Source organism: Cornus florida, unplaced genomic scaffold, assembly GCF_030987335.1.
Source record: "Cornus florida cultivar Cherokee Brave unplaced genomic scaffold, ASM3098733v1 CherokeeBrave_3.0.0_Hap2_Chr02, whole genome shotgun sequence".
Taxonomy (NCBI): Eukaryota; Viridiplantae; Streptophyta; class Magnoliopsida; order Cornales; family Cornaceae; genus Cornus; species Cornus florida.
Genome location: NW_026775572.1, coordinates 86,165,057 through 86,180,195, shown reverse-complemented (window position 1 = coordinate 86,180,195; position 15,139 = coordinate 86,165,057). Strand labels below are relative to the sequence as shown.

At 37.1% G+C, this 15,139-nt stretch overlaps 1 pseudogene; it reads right to left on the bottom strand.

The window, feature by feature from the left end:
* The window catches only part of LOC132296499 (LEAF RUST 10 DISEASE-RESISTANCE LOCUS RECEPTOR-LIKE PROTEIN KINASE-like 1.1), a 13,079-nt pseudogene extending 10,086 nt beyond the window's left edge, over positions 1 to 2,993 (bottom strand).
* Between the last annotated feature and the right edge of the window lie 12,146 nt (positions 2,994 to 15,139).

Below are 15,139 nucleotides of genomic sequence, written 5' to 3'. Positions count from 1 at the left end.
AACACTTGTGTTGGAAGCGGTAGATCTACTAACCCAATCTCTGTCACAGAAACTGGTGAAGGTGGCAGCTTTTTACTCTTCAATAACACGATCTCATCGGATTCCGGTGAAGGAGGTGGTTGTCTACCCTTCAACACTCCAACATTGTCAATTGTCTTCTCTGTCTCCTCACCTTTGCAATCTTGGCCCTGAATTTCCATCAGTGTCTCCAAAACATCATCCATTGTAGGCCTCATTTCCGTCTCAAACTGCAAACACCGGAAAGCCAACTCTGCCACTGAAGTAGTCATTCTCTGAACTTCACTATCTGACTCAAATCCGAGACTCTGGTCAATCAATTCGTTGAATGCGCACTTTTGGATCCTGTTTATTGCCAATCTAGCCAAATTAATCTCATGCCTATGCCTACCTGTGTCAACTGCTGGCAATGATGATATGAGCTCAATTAGGAAAACCCCAAAACTATAAACATCGCTTTTATCAGTAAGTTGGTAACATTGGCGATACTCTGGATCAACGTAGCCCGGTGTCCCCTGTGGAGCAGTTGAGATATGCGTGACATCGGTTGGGAAGAGCCTTGAAAGCCCAAAATCAGCAACTCTGACACAAAAATTGTTGTCAAGGAGAGAATGTTGTTGGTTTTGACATTGCAGTGTATGATGTCAGAAGCATGGAGGTAAGTCAATGCAGTCGCAGTTTCTATGGCAATGTTCATCCGAATAGACCATGGGAGTGGACCGGGCTTTGCTTGATCACCGTGGAGATGGTCAGCAACCGTGCCATTGGGAATGTATTCATAAACAAGGAGCAGCTCGTGGCTATGTCGTGATGTGCAGCCATAGAGAGTGACAAGATTGCGATGGCGCAGGCGAGTCAGGATTTCTATTTCATTCTTGAACTGCTCCACTCGCTTGTAGTTGTGCTCGTATAAGCGCTTTACTGCCACTTCTCTCCCATCTCGAAGTTTGCCTAGTCCATAAAAAAATATCAAACACTTTCCCATTTTGCACACTCACACACACACAACCACACAAAAGCAGTAATTTTCAATTTTCATACCATGGTATACAGTTCCAAAACCTCCATTTCCGAGTTCTTGATTAGGATCAAAATTGTTGGTGGCTCCTTCGAGTTCAGTGTAGGAGAAGACGGGGACCCCAAAGAAGATACTACCTCCTTCTAGGTCAGTTGATCTTGAGGAGGGATCAGAGGAAGTGTTCCTTGAAAGGAAGTATGACGTAACATACTTCCACTTGTATCGCCATATAATAAATACGAGCATGGTAAGGATAACAACTCCTGGAATAACTGAAATGAAAATAAAGATAGATTCAATCATATTCATGAAAGAAAACAAACTAAAAGCAGAGAAAAGATAGTAAATATAATAAATATGAGCAACGCAGGGATAACAACTGCTGAAATAGCTAAAAAAAAAAAAAAAAAATTTGAATTCAGCTATTGATTCTGTCGAAAGAAAACAAACTAAAAGCAGAGAAAAAGAAAGTAAAAATGTTAATTTGACCGAAAGCGGTTGAGTGAAATCTTCAAAATTGGAAGTCAATTACTCTATTATATGGTTAAGGTTACAAAGTAAACTTACAGACAAATCTTGAAAAACTGAACACACACACATATTATATATTTAATACATTGCGAATATTATTATTTTAGGAGGTATGTACCTGCTCCTAGAATCAATCCATATTTTCTTTTTCCTGCAATCAATGTTGAGCAGAAATATGTTAGTTCCGGTATAAAGAAGTATGAAATCAAAGTAGTGTAGTTGGCTTACTCTTTCAACCTCAACTAAGGATCCATAAAGAATAAAATAAATAAAATTCCAGCCCCTTATGAAGAACCAATTAAGGGGGTAAAAGAGAGTCCTATTGTTTGAAGATCTTGAACTATTTTATAAGGATTACTTAATGCAGAAACAGTAGCATATATATATATATATATATACATATATATAGAAACACTCATACCTTCTGAACATTTAAACTTATGATCGATATTTAGGCATTGGCCTCCTCTACTTTGACACTTACGACAATAATGGGATATATGCAATTCAAGAGGGACAGTTGCACTCAATATTGAAAATGGGTCTTCGGGGTGTGGAGGAGGAGGCCACAATTTTACTGGCAGCCGAATAGCTGAACATTCATGGCGAAGACTATCAGGTGGAGGTTCATGATCATCATAACCTGGAAATTTGTAGTAAATTGAGTAGCCTTTGCATTTGTTGTGACTAGGATACTCTGTTTGAGGAATATTGTTGCACTTGAAGAAGGTGAGATTGGGTGAGAAGGTGAAGGAAACGAAAGGAGAGTCGAGAAGAGTTAAATTCTTGAACGTGTCATCACATATACTGTTTGATATGTGATCTTCAAGTTTCCCATCACGAATTTCAAGGAATTTGTCACTTGTGTTATTAACATCATACCAGCGTTGGCCGAGTTGGACCTTCGGAACTGGATCATCACAATGTATCACAATACCGCAATGGCCATACGTGGTATTTGTGAAAGGGAAGCTGATGGGGTTGTGATTTCCACATTGGAAGAACTGTGGGCAAATATCATCAGCTGAGTGAATAAGCGCTAGATGGGAAAGAAAAACGAAAGTAAAAAGGGAGGCAATAGCCATTTGAAGTTCCCAAAATTTTAAAAAAAAAAAAAAAAAAAAAAATTTGGGGAAATCAGTAAAGAAAAGAAGAAGAAGAGGGCAGAATCAAATTCAGTTGTTTAAGACTAGTTAATTATGCCCCCCTTCTTGTTTTTGCTTGTTCACAATGCATAAAGATATTTGTTTCATCTATCTATCAGCTCAAACACGCCGAGTTGACTTGGAAAATGATAGGGAAGACTTGCAGAAGCAGACTCAGAGAAGACCCATGACATTACAAATAGCCGGACAAACACTCCAATGAAGAAGTTTCCTACTCATTTCTCTCATTGACCAGCTGTACAAAGACTCCTTGACTCTTCAAACACACACACACACACACACACACACACACACACTCTCTCTCTCTCTCTCCCCCCCCCCCCCCCCCCCCCCCCCCCCTCTCATTTTCTAACTTAAACGAAAGGGCCCAGAAGGCTACTGTAGAATTTTAGGTTGGTTTGAAATGTCAAAACTGTCATATATATATTTTGTAATTTGCTAATCTCGTCGTCAAAACAACTCCGATTGAGTTGTAATTTTTCAGTTCAAAATTTCAAGTGTTCATGGGATACTACACTCCGAGATGATGAGAACAATGTTCTAATAAGTTTGAGAGGCAGTGAGAACATTTAGGAAGGGTTTTGGAAGGTTCGGAATAAGTTTTTACATTCTATCCATCTTGAATTGGTTCAATATTTATCGAACAGGATCAACATCATTAGATTGCCAAAATTTCAAGACTGGCCAACTTGAACCGGTTCAAAAAGATTGAACCGGTTCAAGAATTCTTTACTGGCCATCTTGAACCGGTTCAGCCCGTCTGAACCAGTTCAAGAAGTCTTGGATGCATCAGGTTTTCAAGTTTTCTTCTTCTGATGTTTCCTTTTTGATCCCAACTTCCTTCCAAGTTCTATGCACGAAATTTTTCATATTTTCTGAGGGATTAGGACTTTCAAAACTCTATATAAACCTTGTCATATACATTGGTTGATTTTATGGCTTTAGGGAAAATCAATTCTATATTTTGAGAAAGCCTTTAGAGAGAGAAAAAATCAGAAAATCAAATCTAATTATTCTGAATTTATTTTTGAGAGCACACATATATGTCCATAAGTGATTTAGTCATGTTGTTCTCTATCTCATCGGAATTGGAGCTATACTGAAGATTCAGATATTCCAGATGAGAAGCAGGATTTAATTCTTCTACAAACGAGTTCAGATCTTGAAGAGTAGAAGTAAATGCTATCACACTTTGAAAGGGTTGGAGCATTCGAGGAGTGTTGTTTGATCTACCTACTACTCTTCTACAAATATTGAGTGTAAGCCCGAGGTCAAGTTGCTGTTGGACTGGGAGCTGCAAAGCCAGAGGATCGTCAGTGGTTGGTGTGGTATAGAACGATAGGGTGTGAGCCAGAGTCAAAATTCGGTATACTTTGTTTCAAGCATAGTGGATTAGTTTACTTTGGACTGCACAGTTCACGAAGTTTTTGCCATAACAGTTGACGTATTTTATCAACTAGGATTTCCTCGCTAAAATCCTGGTGCAATCTCTCGTACTCTAACTTGCTTTAATTTACATATATTTGTGATTGTGAATGTTTAAATTGGTTATATAATTTAATCAATCATAAATTGAGCAAGTTGACCTAATAATCAGATTTAGGTCATTCAAAGGGTTAATCACAATTAAAATCAACTAACTGTTTATGCACCGTAACTCTTGTTTCACAAAAACTAACAATACTACTAGTCTACAATACAACAAAAAAGTCTTATCTCATAGTGAGAAAGCAAGTGGTGGTGATAATTTTATTAGGGGCCTTGGTCTTAAAAGAACACAAAAGCCTTTATTATAAGGTAGTCTTTATTCGTTGGTGTACAAGACGGGGCCAAAGCAAAAAAAGTAAAGCTAAAGATAGAGTAGTCTGGACTGTGTGTGATTAAATTCAGTCAGCTGAAATGTGCTTGCAGAAATGCTTGTTTATTGCCTTGTTTTAAGGCTTGAACTAATCATCTGGTACTGTACATTAGAAGGCTAAAAGTCGTGAAAATTTGAATTTGCCCACTGTTGAAAGTGTTATTGGCCTTGTACATCTTCTAGGTCAAGGTAGAATGTTTCTTTGAGTTTTGAGTTGCATTTTTGGCCTTTGAAGTCCAAGTTCACTTTGAATGCTCCTTACTTTGAATTTTGGATTTCTTGAGTCATTTCTTTGTCCATAGATATCTTCATGTGTGCTTGGATACTTGGAATGATTTTTTATCTCCATAGTTTCATTGAGGTTAATTTTGATAAATCTAGTATAACAGTCAATGTAGCGATTAGTCCCCAAATACTATAAATGGTTTGTAATCATCATAATTACTACATTACCTGATGTGTCTATTTTTCAATTATAAAGACCACTCACAATAGAACTAATCCTTTGTAGGATAGGGCTATGTTGAGGGTGTCGAACCTCAGGGACTGTGGTGGTTTATCAACTCTAAAATTAATTGCAATTTTAATTTAGAGAAAAATTGTGTTTGTTGTGATGGTATTCAATAACATGAAAAAAAATAGGCAAAATAAAATAAACTGAGATCAAGAAGAGAAGTACTTAGGGCTTGATTTCACAACGAACTTTTTAATATGATCAACTGACTCAACCTTAAGGATTTCAATATTTATGTATAATCAATAATTAAAAAAATAACATTCTATTCAATTCAATATTTAAGAAGATAAATCATGAATGTTTGTTAAGAATAACCTATCTTCGGTTGGCATAAATTATCTACCTACCTACTCTAAACTAATTTTGCAGAATAAGGCATAAAGTATATAACATGTAACGGCTGAAACTACTAACTAGCACACTTGTGCAAAAGGACAACTTAAGATCCTACGTGCTTTATCAATTCGTATTTAATCAAACTACACATACTCATGCTAAACACGTAGCACATAAAGAAACATAGCAACTAGCATGCTAAAAATGCACATACCAATGCATAAAACTCGAAATGAGAAGCTTCTTGCCTCTCAAACACCACCAATAATCCATCTAAGTCATACGAAATCGAAAGCGTCAAAGGAGATGATTAATTATAGATGTAAGTCAATTAATCACTCTTAAGGATCACAACCCCATGCAACTCATCAAATGAAATCATGAAACAAAATACGTGATAAGGCACGACAACCCATAAATCATATGATGCCACATACGCGAAGCTGTAAACACATAATCACTTAATCACATAAGATGTTATGACAGTGTGAAGCATGAATGTAAGGACCGTACCCAAGGGTCCAAATCGCTAACCGGGTCCTTACCCGAACCCGAGGTTGTCTAAGGGTACTATGGTCAATTCTACTGTTGATACATAATATACGTGGCACCCCAATGCTTATACAAAAATAAATAAAAATGAGATCACAGTTACAAAAAATGTCAAAACAGTCCACTAACCCATCTAAACTTGTGGATGAGCGTTGTCCGCCACTTCCTTCCAATGACCTGAAAAAAATAATTAATATAATAGGGTGAGCACTGGATTTTCCTAATAAGGTTTTAATGAGACAGTTTTAACTTATGTAATACCATTTTCAGATACACAAGAATATTGTACTCTTTTTCCTCGCTAGTGATTTTTTCCACTAAGTTTTTCCTAACCAGATTTTAACGAGGCATATTCTTAATGTACTATAGTGGATCTCAAGGGGGAGTATTGTATAATATATATATATATATATATATATATATATATATATATATATATATATATATATATGGTGTCCACTATATAATGTGCATTATGTAAATGGTGAACTAAATTGTGCACTTGGTTAACGGTGCACTATGTGTGGTGACTAAGGCATAAGCTTTGGCTATAAATATGGGTCGCGTCTTGTAATATTGGTGTACAAAAAATTTGAGAAGTGAATCTATCTTGCTCTCTACATTTTTCTCTTTATTATGGGTATAACTTAGTGTTCTAGATTTTCTCTATATTCATAACAAACCGGGCATTTTTTATACAAATAATATTTTGTGAGATAGTAGTGGTAGCTCAACATACAATCGCAATTTTATGATTGAATCATGTGCTTTGGATATTACATGATTGGTTCTCGTTTGTTTCTGACCCCAACTTGTTTTGTTATTCCAACTTTAATAAAAGCAACTTCCCACTTTCTCTTTATTTCATTTTCGTTGTACGTCTGTATAAATTCATGTCTTCTTGCCATTTTTGTTATAAAAGCTTTATCAACTATCTAATATTTCCTCCGGGCCAACATATTTGAATTTAAGTAAGACAATCAAACAAATGTCCCCCTAACCAACCACAAATTGAATTTAAGTATGATAATCAAAAAATTGATAAGCCATAGTAAGTCCCGTAGAACTCGCCATGTGTTGAAAATCGATTGGTTGGATGAACCTTGTCTTGGATGATTGCATGAGGTTACATATAGGATAATGTTTCCATGTAATTCCTGTTGTCCAAAATATGGTTTGAGTATACCATATACCATAATACTATTTATTTAAATATTCTGTAAAAATATAATGTTTATATATATATATATATATATATATATATATATATAAACATTATATTTTTACAGAATATTTAAATAAATAGTATTATGGTATATGGTATACTCAAACCATATTTTGGATATATATATATATATATATATCGATTATTATTATAAAATAATTGTAATATTTCCATTTTTCATCATTTTCTATTTTTTTGAAATTTTTGTTGTTGTAAGGGCATTTTCATCTTTTATCGTTTTGCGTGCCGGGCACTGTGAAGAGTGCCGGTTGTGTCCGAGAGTTGTTTGGAGCATTTCATTGAGTTTAGGACTCTTTGAAATGCAAGGGTGATCATTTTTGCATTTTTCGGGCCGGACAGTCCCGTGTGGAACCAGCTACTGAAATTGTTGCAAGCGGGAATTTTAATTGGGTTCATTTACATCATATTTATTTTATTTAATGTGTTTTATATGGTTGTAATTTAATAGGTGTATGTATATACATATATATATATGTATGTGTGTGGTGTAAAAAGAAAATAAAAATATAGAGAAAAGAAATTATTTTTCTTTGGTGGGGCCCACTAGCACATTAAGTGGTCTAGAGACCACTTGGTCTCTCAATTCTTACTCTCACTCCCGAAGCTCTCTGCCAAACTCTTTTTCTTTTTTTTCTTTTTTTTTTTTACTTCCGAACTTTGATCCTAGATTTCTTCTCCAATACTTGGAGTTTTTAGAAGCCGTTTGTGGCAAATCGAAGCCCACGACAAGGCCTTCGAATCCATACCAGCAATTTCAATTTTGGTGCTCCCTAGTACTTTCGAAATTTGAGACCCATTTGAAGGTTTTGCATCAATTTAAGGTAGGGGTTTCTAATCCATATATTCTTGTGCCTTAATGAATATAATTCTTGTTATTTGTTGCTTATTATGCTAGATTGAGTTGATTTTGTTTTAAAGTGACTAAACCTTGAAATTTGAGTATGTGGATATGTGTTAAATTTATGTTAAGTGTGAAAAGCATATCTATGTGTTATTTTCCCTAGCCGATAATGTTGTTAATTTGCTAAATTTTTTGTATGAAAGCAAGTTATGTATTCTTAAAATTCTTGGGAGGTGTAATGTGTTTTAATTTGTTGTAGAATGATGAATTACATGGCATGAAGCATTCATGCATAGCATTGGGAAGAAAAAGGGAAAAAATTACTTTGAAATGAAAAGGGAAATTTTGGGAGAAGAAATTTTGATAAAATGGTTTTTATAAAAACCCGGACGCCATGAGGGTACCAATGGTCCGTGGAGTTAATGTAGCCTAGAGGGAACTAGGGAGATCGCCCTAGCGTGGTTGAGCTATCTGGGCCCCAAATGACGTCACGGGGGTACCAAGGGTCTGGGACAGTAGCCAATTCTTCTCTCAGCGCTGAGGGGTTACCGAAGGGGGTTACGTTAACAGTTTAAAAAGTGGTGAATGGAAGCGATCTTGGAAAAAAAATGGGGACGACATAGCACGGCATTGCATTTCATGGCACGACATTGTCTGTTTTGAGCTTTGTAATTGTATCGTACTCTTCCTCTATATGGCATGATCCCTTTCCCTTTATTTCTATTCATTATTTGGATTCACGGGGCCACAAGAGGAGTGTCTTAGGCACCACCTACTGAGCAATTTTGCTCACCCCTTATATTTAATATTTTTTTTCTGGAAACGGGAAAGAAGTGGCGAATGACGTTCCACCACAGGCCTAATTTGGACTAGAAGACCATTTTACTATTTTTGTATCTAAGTCCCATTTTTTTTTTGTAAAACCGTAGTTGTTATATTCAGTATAGAGATTTATGGACTCTTAATATTATAATTATACCTATGGTCTGTAACTTTTATATAAGTTGTTTGAATGTTGTAAAACATGGACATTTGATCTTAATCTTGTACTTTGGGACTGTAATTATGATATTTGGATAAAATGGTATGTGGTTGTACCACCGTGGAATGAACTAAGTTAAGGCATAATGATTGGAGGAAAGGGATGCTGGAATATATTATTTGTATTGTGTGTTGGGACAGGTTGAATATGTCTTAAAAGGCTAGGAAGGACCATTGCGTTTTTTTTATTTGTACAGGTGGTTGTAGGCCCCTTTTTAGGGGTGGTCATGCCAAATTTTTTAAATTTTTCCTTTTTTTAAAAAAAAAAGGGTATCAGTTTAGGGGCGTTACAAATTTTGTATCAGAGCAATGGTTTGAAAACCAATAGGACGACAGGTAGAGGCCTACCTAGGGTTGTGTGGGAAGTTGTTTGCATTGCTTTTATGGCTAATTACTAAGTGTTTTGCTATTTGAGAAACATGCCTACTTGTTTACTTGCTTACCTGTTTATTTGCTTATGTGATCACATGCTTGTATGTTTACAGTTTTGAAGGCATTCCTATTTGCTATGTGCTTACGTGTCTAGATGTCGGTATATGTAAATGAAACGTATATGTTAAGTGAAAGCATGTTTATTTGTTATGTGTTTCTATGTTAAGAAATTATGACTTGATCACCCATTATAGGCTTAAGTTATGATGATGGTATCGTACATCATGTATACTTAGAACTGGTTAGTATGCAGCTTTGTATACGATTTTGTGATAGGTGTACACGCTTGGGAATGGTACGGTTTTATAGGGTGAGTTGTTTGGTGTGCTCTTAAGTGTTGTGTCTCAGTTTCGAGTTATGTAAGTGTTCAAAGCTTTGAGTCAGGGTTGCATGATTGTGTTGTATTTGACTCTTTTCTTTCCATTTTTTTAGAGTCATGCCTCCGAAGAGACGTAGAGAAGCAGATGATGGTGGGGAGTAGGACGAACACTTTGATTAGGACCTTTTGGTTAAGAATTTAGTTGAGGCCATGACAAACTTTGTACGTGCAGTAGTCAGAGAGACTCAGAGGTTGATGGTACAGTCGGAGTGAACAGAGGTTAAGGACAGATCAGAAGATAGGGGCTGGTGGAATCAGGTTAAGGAGGTGGGGATGTTGTCCGAGAGTCATATATAAAAGATGTTAAAGGGTGATTCTTCTCATTCTCCCGTTGTTTTTACGTCACCGTTGGAGACATCCCCTAAAGTCGAGAGGGTTTACTATAGGCGCAAGCAGACAGGTCATTTGAAAGTAGAGTGCCCTTGGAGTTGGATTAATTCTGGAGTTTGTTTTATATGTGGTTAGCATGATCATAGGAAGAAGGATTGCCCCAAGAGAGGTGGAACTCCAGTTGGCGGGGTAGGTTCAGGACAAGGACCGACTCGACCTTCAGTATCACAGATTGGTGTTCAGCTTAGAGAGTCATAGGAATGGGAGACTTAGGGTCGTATAGTTAGTCCGGTTGTTTCTCCTATTGAGTCACCAGAGGGACCCCCTGTAGTCAAAGGTATGTAATTGCATTTATTTTTAGCATTTTATTGGTGTTTTTTTTGGTAAGTGTTCTGTCTAAAGGGAAATGGGGATAGTGATGGTAATGGCAATAATATTGGAATAGGAATGAGGAGAAATAATAATGTTGAACTTAAGACATGAAGTTTTCTTGTTTAGGCATGTACATCACCTTAGAAAGAATGGTTTAAGTAGTTGGTTAAGTATTAATGATTGATTGCATAGTTGGTGGTTTTGAGGAGACTGTTGGGTGTTGAGCATTCTGAGATTGTGCCCATTTTATTTTGAGGATTTTTCAAATTGGCATTACCATATGGAGGTTCTTACCTAGTGGTAAATGGTGGTTGTTGTGGGGGGAGTATCGAAAAGAATGGTTATTTCTTGTTTTGATGATGGTACCTTAAGGATGTTTCAAAAAGAATCCTTTAGTTGTGGGTTGATGGTCCAGTGGGATGATAGAATAGGACTGTGGTTGGAATTAGTGGTAGTAGAGGTGTTATTGTGTTATAGTGCGATGCTTCATGCTAATGAGCAGAGTGGTTTAAGGTATTATCCAAATGCGGTTTGGAAATTACGAGTTGTCTGTTGCCTGTTGTCAGGTAGGTGATGGATTGTGTGCCGGTTGAGGTGATTGTGAACGGTGTGGTAATTAGAGTCAGTGAGGACGACATTACTATGTAGGCATCTTTTTCTTTTGAAGAGTCAGTGGGTTGTTGTGACTGAGGTCACGAGTTTTGTGTGCATTGTGATCGAGACAGTGTCATTTTCAAAGGGCAGAGGTGGAATGGGTGATCATGTGTCATTGTATTGCATAGAGTTTTTCATTGGGAGATTATTGGGAAGGATGGGACGCAGTGTCCAACGTGTAATGATAGTTCCTAGCATTAATATGTTGAGGGTGTTGGTGCTTTTATCTGATTGGTTTTGATTAGCAGGGCTACCGCAGTGTTTTATATGCAGGTAGTTGTGTTGATAAAGTGTGACGGTCTGTTTGTGACGAGGTCGCCTAGATTAGTGTTCGTAGTTCTATATGTGTTTCCAGTTGGTTTTTCTCCTTGTATGTAAGAAGTTCTTTTTGTCTCAGGTGAGATTGGGTGTCCATGGTTGGACAATTGAAGAATAGCGTGTGACAGGTGGTCGGGTACACTCAGGCGTAAGTCGTTAGTCTCTTATGAGAGCGGGGCTTGTTACCCTTTCAGTTTGTTCTAGTCCTGGTAAGGACGTCGTTTGTTGTGAGTCTTATCTCTGTCTAGGAGTTGTGCGCGTCCATGGGCGGACGGATTTGTGAGTGGGTATTACGTTGTTAGAGTTCATCGATTGAGGTTCTGATTGAAGGGGTCGACTCACTTCCATGAAGGGAGGAATAGTCTTTAGTTTTTGTAGTGTTTATTTTGAGAATGGTTTTGACTGGTAGGATGTAAGGCACGGGTTGCCGAATAAGGATTGTGTTACTAATGTTTGGTACTAGGGGATGTGTCATGAACGGTAGTTTGAGGATGATTAGGTGATGTGATGTGAGTTGTATATCCGAATGCTTTTATTGATGTTTGAATTGAGCAGTGCCTTGAGGACAAGTGTTAGTATTGTTTGAGTGCCAAGTAGCTAGAAAGGGAGAATATGTGATTTCACTGAGGAATAATAGGAGTGATTGACTTTAGTTTTGAGGTTTCAGGCATGAGATGGGTGCATTGTGTGTTCTGAAGAGGTAAGAATTGAATCGAATGATGCTGTGAAGTTGATTATCTGGTGTGGGTGTTATGAGGAAATTAGAGATCTTTTGTATGGGTTAATGGTTGTGATGTTTAGTGTCGTGTTGTTTTTAACTTGTTATGATTGTGTGATTAAGGCATGATTGAGATTCTTAGAGCTGGTATGTGATTGCTTAGTTGTTGAGGTTACGTATAGCGATGGATGGATAGTGAGTGGATCTCATTGTTGTTTTGTGGACTATGTAAGATTGTATTTGAGGTGTGGACCTGAGGATATGAATGACGTCTGTGTTGAGATCGGATCGATGATGAGAATGGCTTGACCAACCATTTCTTCTGAATCAGTCCCTCTTTAGCACGATGTCGGGTCAAAGGTCCATGATTGTTTTGATTGCTAGAGATAGTAAGAGCAGGTTATTACAGGATGTGTGGACGTGATAGTGTGAATTTAGGTAATTTGTCTTGGGTGACGAGGTGTGTTGGATGGGACTTAGTACCCGATCTGTTTGATTATTAAAGATTTTGTTTCGAGAATTTGTGTCTTGGGTACAGGATAGTACGCTTATTGATTTGGTGACAATTGTTTATGCAGTTTTTGGGAGAATTATTGTTTGGTCATTTTGAGGTTGATAAGCATAGCGATCGTTGTATAGATTGATTAGTAGTCATTGGTATGGTTATATGATGATGTAGTTCTATGTTGGATAGCGAGTGCTTAGTTGATAGAGATGTATAGAATTGGGATTAGGTGTGTTCTTTGAACAATGAGTTGTGGTTTGATGTTGTCTTAATTGGTGGTTTGGTGACCGTTTTTCTTTTGGGTTTTTGAGCCTTTTGTGGCAGTGTAGAGTGGGCCAATGTCCGTTGTGAGTCAGGTGTAAAGTCCAATTGGTCTTGTGTTATGATGAAGGCAGAGATAGGTACCCGCATGAGGTTTTGGTGGCAGTGGTGTGTGATTGCCTAATGACGTCCGGTGTCAAAGGTAGTAACGTTGGTGAGTTCATGGTTTTGGGGTTTTGTGAGGTGTTCTCGGAAAGAGGTGTGTGGCTGTAGGCCTTTTTCATAAGGAGGGTAGATTTCGAGGACGAAATCTTTTTAAAGAGGGTAGATTGTAATATTTTCATTTTTCATCATTTTCTATTTTTCTGGAATTTTTGTTGTTATAAGGGCATTTTCGTCTTTTATCGTTTTACGTGCCGGGCACTGCGGAGCGTGCCGGTTGTGTCCGAGAGTTGTTTGGAGCATTTCATTGAGTTTAGGACTCTTTGAAATGCAAAGGTGATCATTTTTGCATTTTTTCATTTTTTAGGCCGAACAGTCCCGTGTGGAACCAGCTACTGAAATTGTTGCATGCGGGAATTTTAATTGGGTTCATTTACATCATATTTATTTTATTTAATGTGTTTTATATGGTTGTAATTTAATAGGTGTATGTATATACGTATATATATGTATGTGTGTGGTGTAAAAAGAAAATAAAAATAAAGAGAAAAGAAATTATTTTTCTTTGGTGGGGCCCACTAGCACATTAAGTGGTCTAGAGACCACTTGGTCTCTCAATTCTCACTCTCACTCCCGAAGCTCTCTACCAGTCTTTTTTTATTTTTTTCTTTTTTTTACTTCCAAACTTTAATCCTAGATTTCTTCTTCAATACTTGGAGTTTTTAGAAGTTGTTTGCGGCAAATCGAATCCCACGACGAGGCCTTCAAATCCATACCAGCAATTTCAGTTTTGGTGCTCCCTAGTACTTTCGAAATTTGAGATCCATTTGAGGGTTTTGCATTAAGTTAAGGTAGGGGTCTCTAATCTATATATTCTCGTGCCTTAGTGAGTATAATTCTTGTTATTTGTTACTTATTATGCTAGATTGAGTTAATTTTGTTTTAAAGTGACTAAACCTTGAAATTTGAGTATGTGGATATGTGTTAAATTTATGTTATGTGTGAAAAGCATGTTCTATGTGTTATTTTCCCTAGCTGATAATGTTGTTAACTTGCTAAAATTGTTGTATGAAAGCATGTTATGTATTCTTAAAATTCTTGGGAGGTGTAATGTGAGATTAAATTTTTAATTTGTTGTAGAGTGATGAATTACATGGCATGAAGCATTCATGCATAGCATTGGGAAGAAAAATGGAACAAATTACTTTGAAATGACAAAAGGGAAATTTTGGGAGAAGAAATTTTAATAAAATGGTTTTTATGAAAACCCAGACGCCGCAGGGGTACCAACGGTCCGTGGAGTTAATGTAACCTATTGGGAACTAGGGAGATCGCCCTAGCGTGGTTGAGCTATCTGGGCCCCAAATGATGCCGCGGGGGTACCAAGGGTTAGGGACAGTAGCCAATCATTCTCTCGGCGCTGAGGGGTTTCCGAAGGGGGTTACGTTAACAGTTTAAAAAGTGGTGAATGGAAGCGATCTTGGAAAAAAAATAGGGAACGACATCGCACGGCATTGCATTTCATGGCACGACATTGTCTGTTTTGAGCTTTGTAATTGTATCGTACTCTTCCTCTATATGGCATGATCCCTTTCCCTTTATTCCTATTCATTATTTGGATTCACAGGGCCACAAGAGGAGTGTCTTAGGCACCACCTACTAAGCAATTTTGCTTACCCCTTATATTTAATATTTTTTTCAGGAAACGGGAAAGAAGTGGCGGATGACGTTCCACCACAGGCCTAATTTGGACTAAAAGACCATTTTGCTATTTTTGGATCTAAGTCCTATTTTTTTTGTAAAACCTTAGTTGTTATATTCAGTATAGAGATTTACGGACTCTTAATATTATAATTATACCTATGGGCTGTAACTTTTATATAA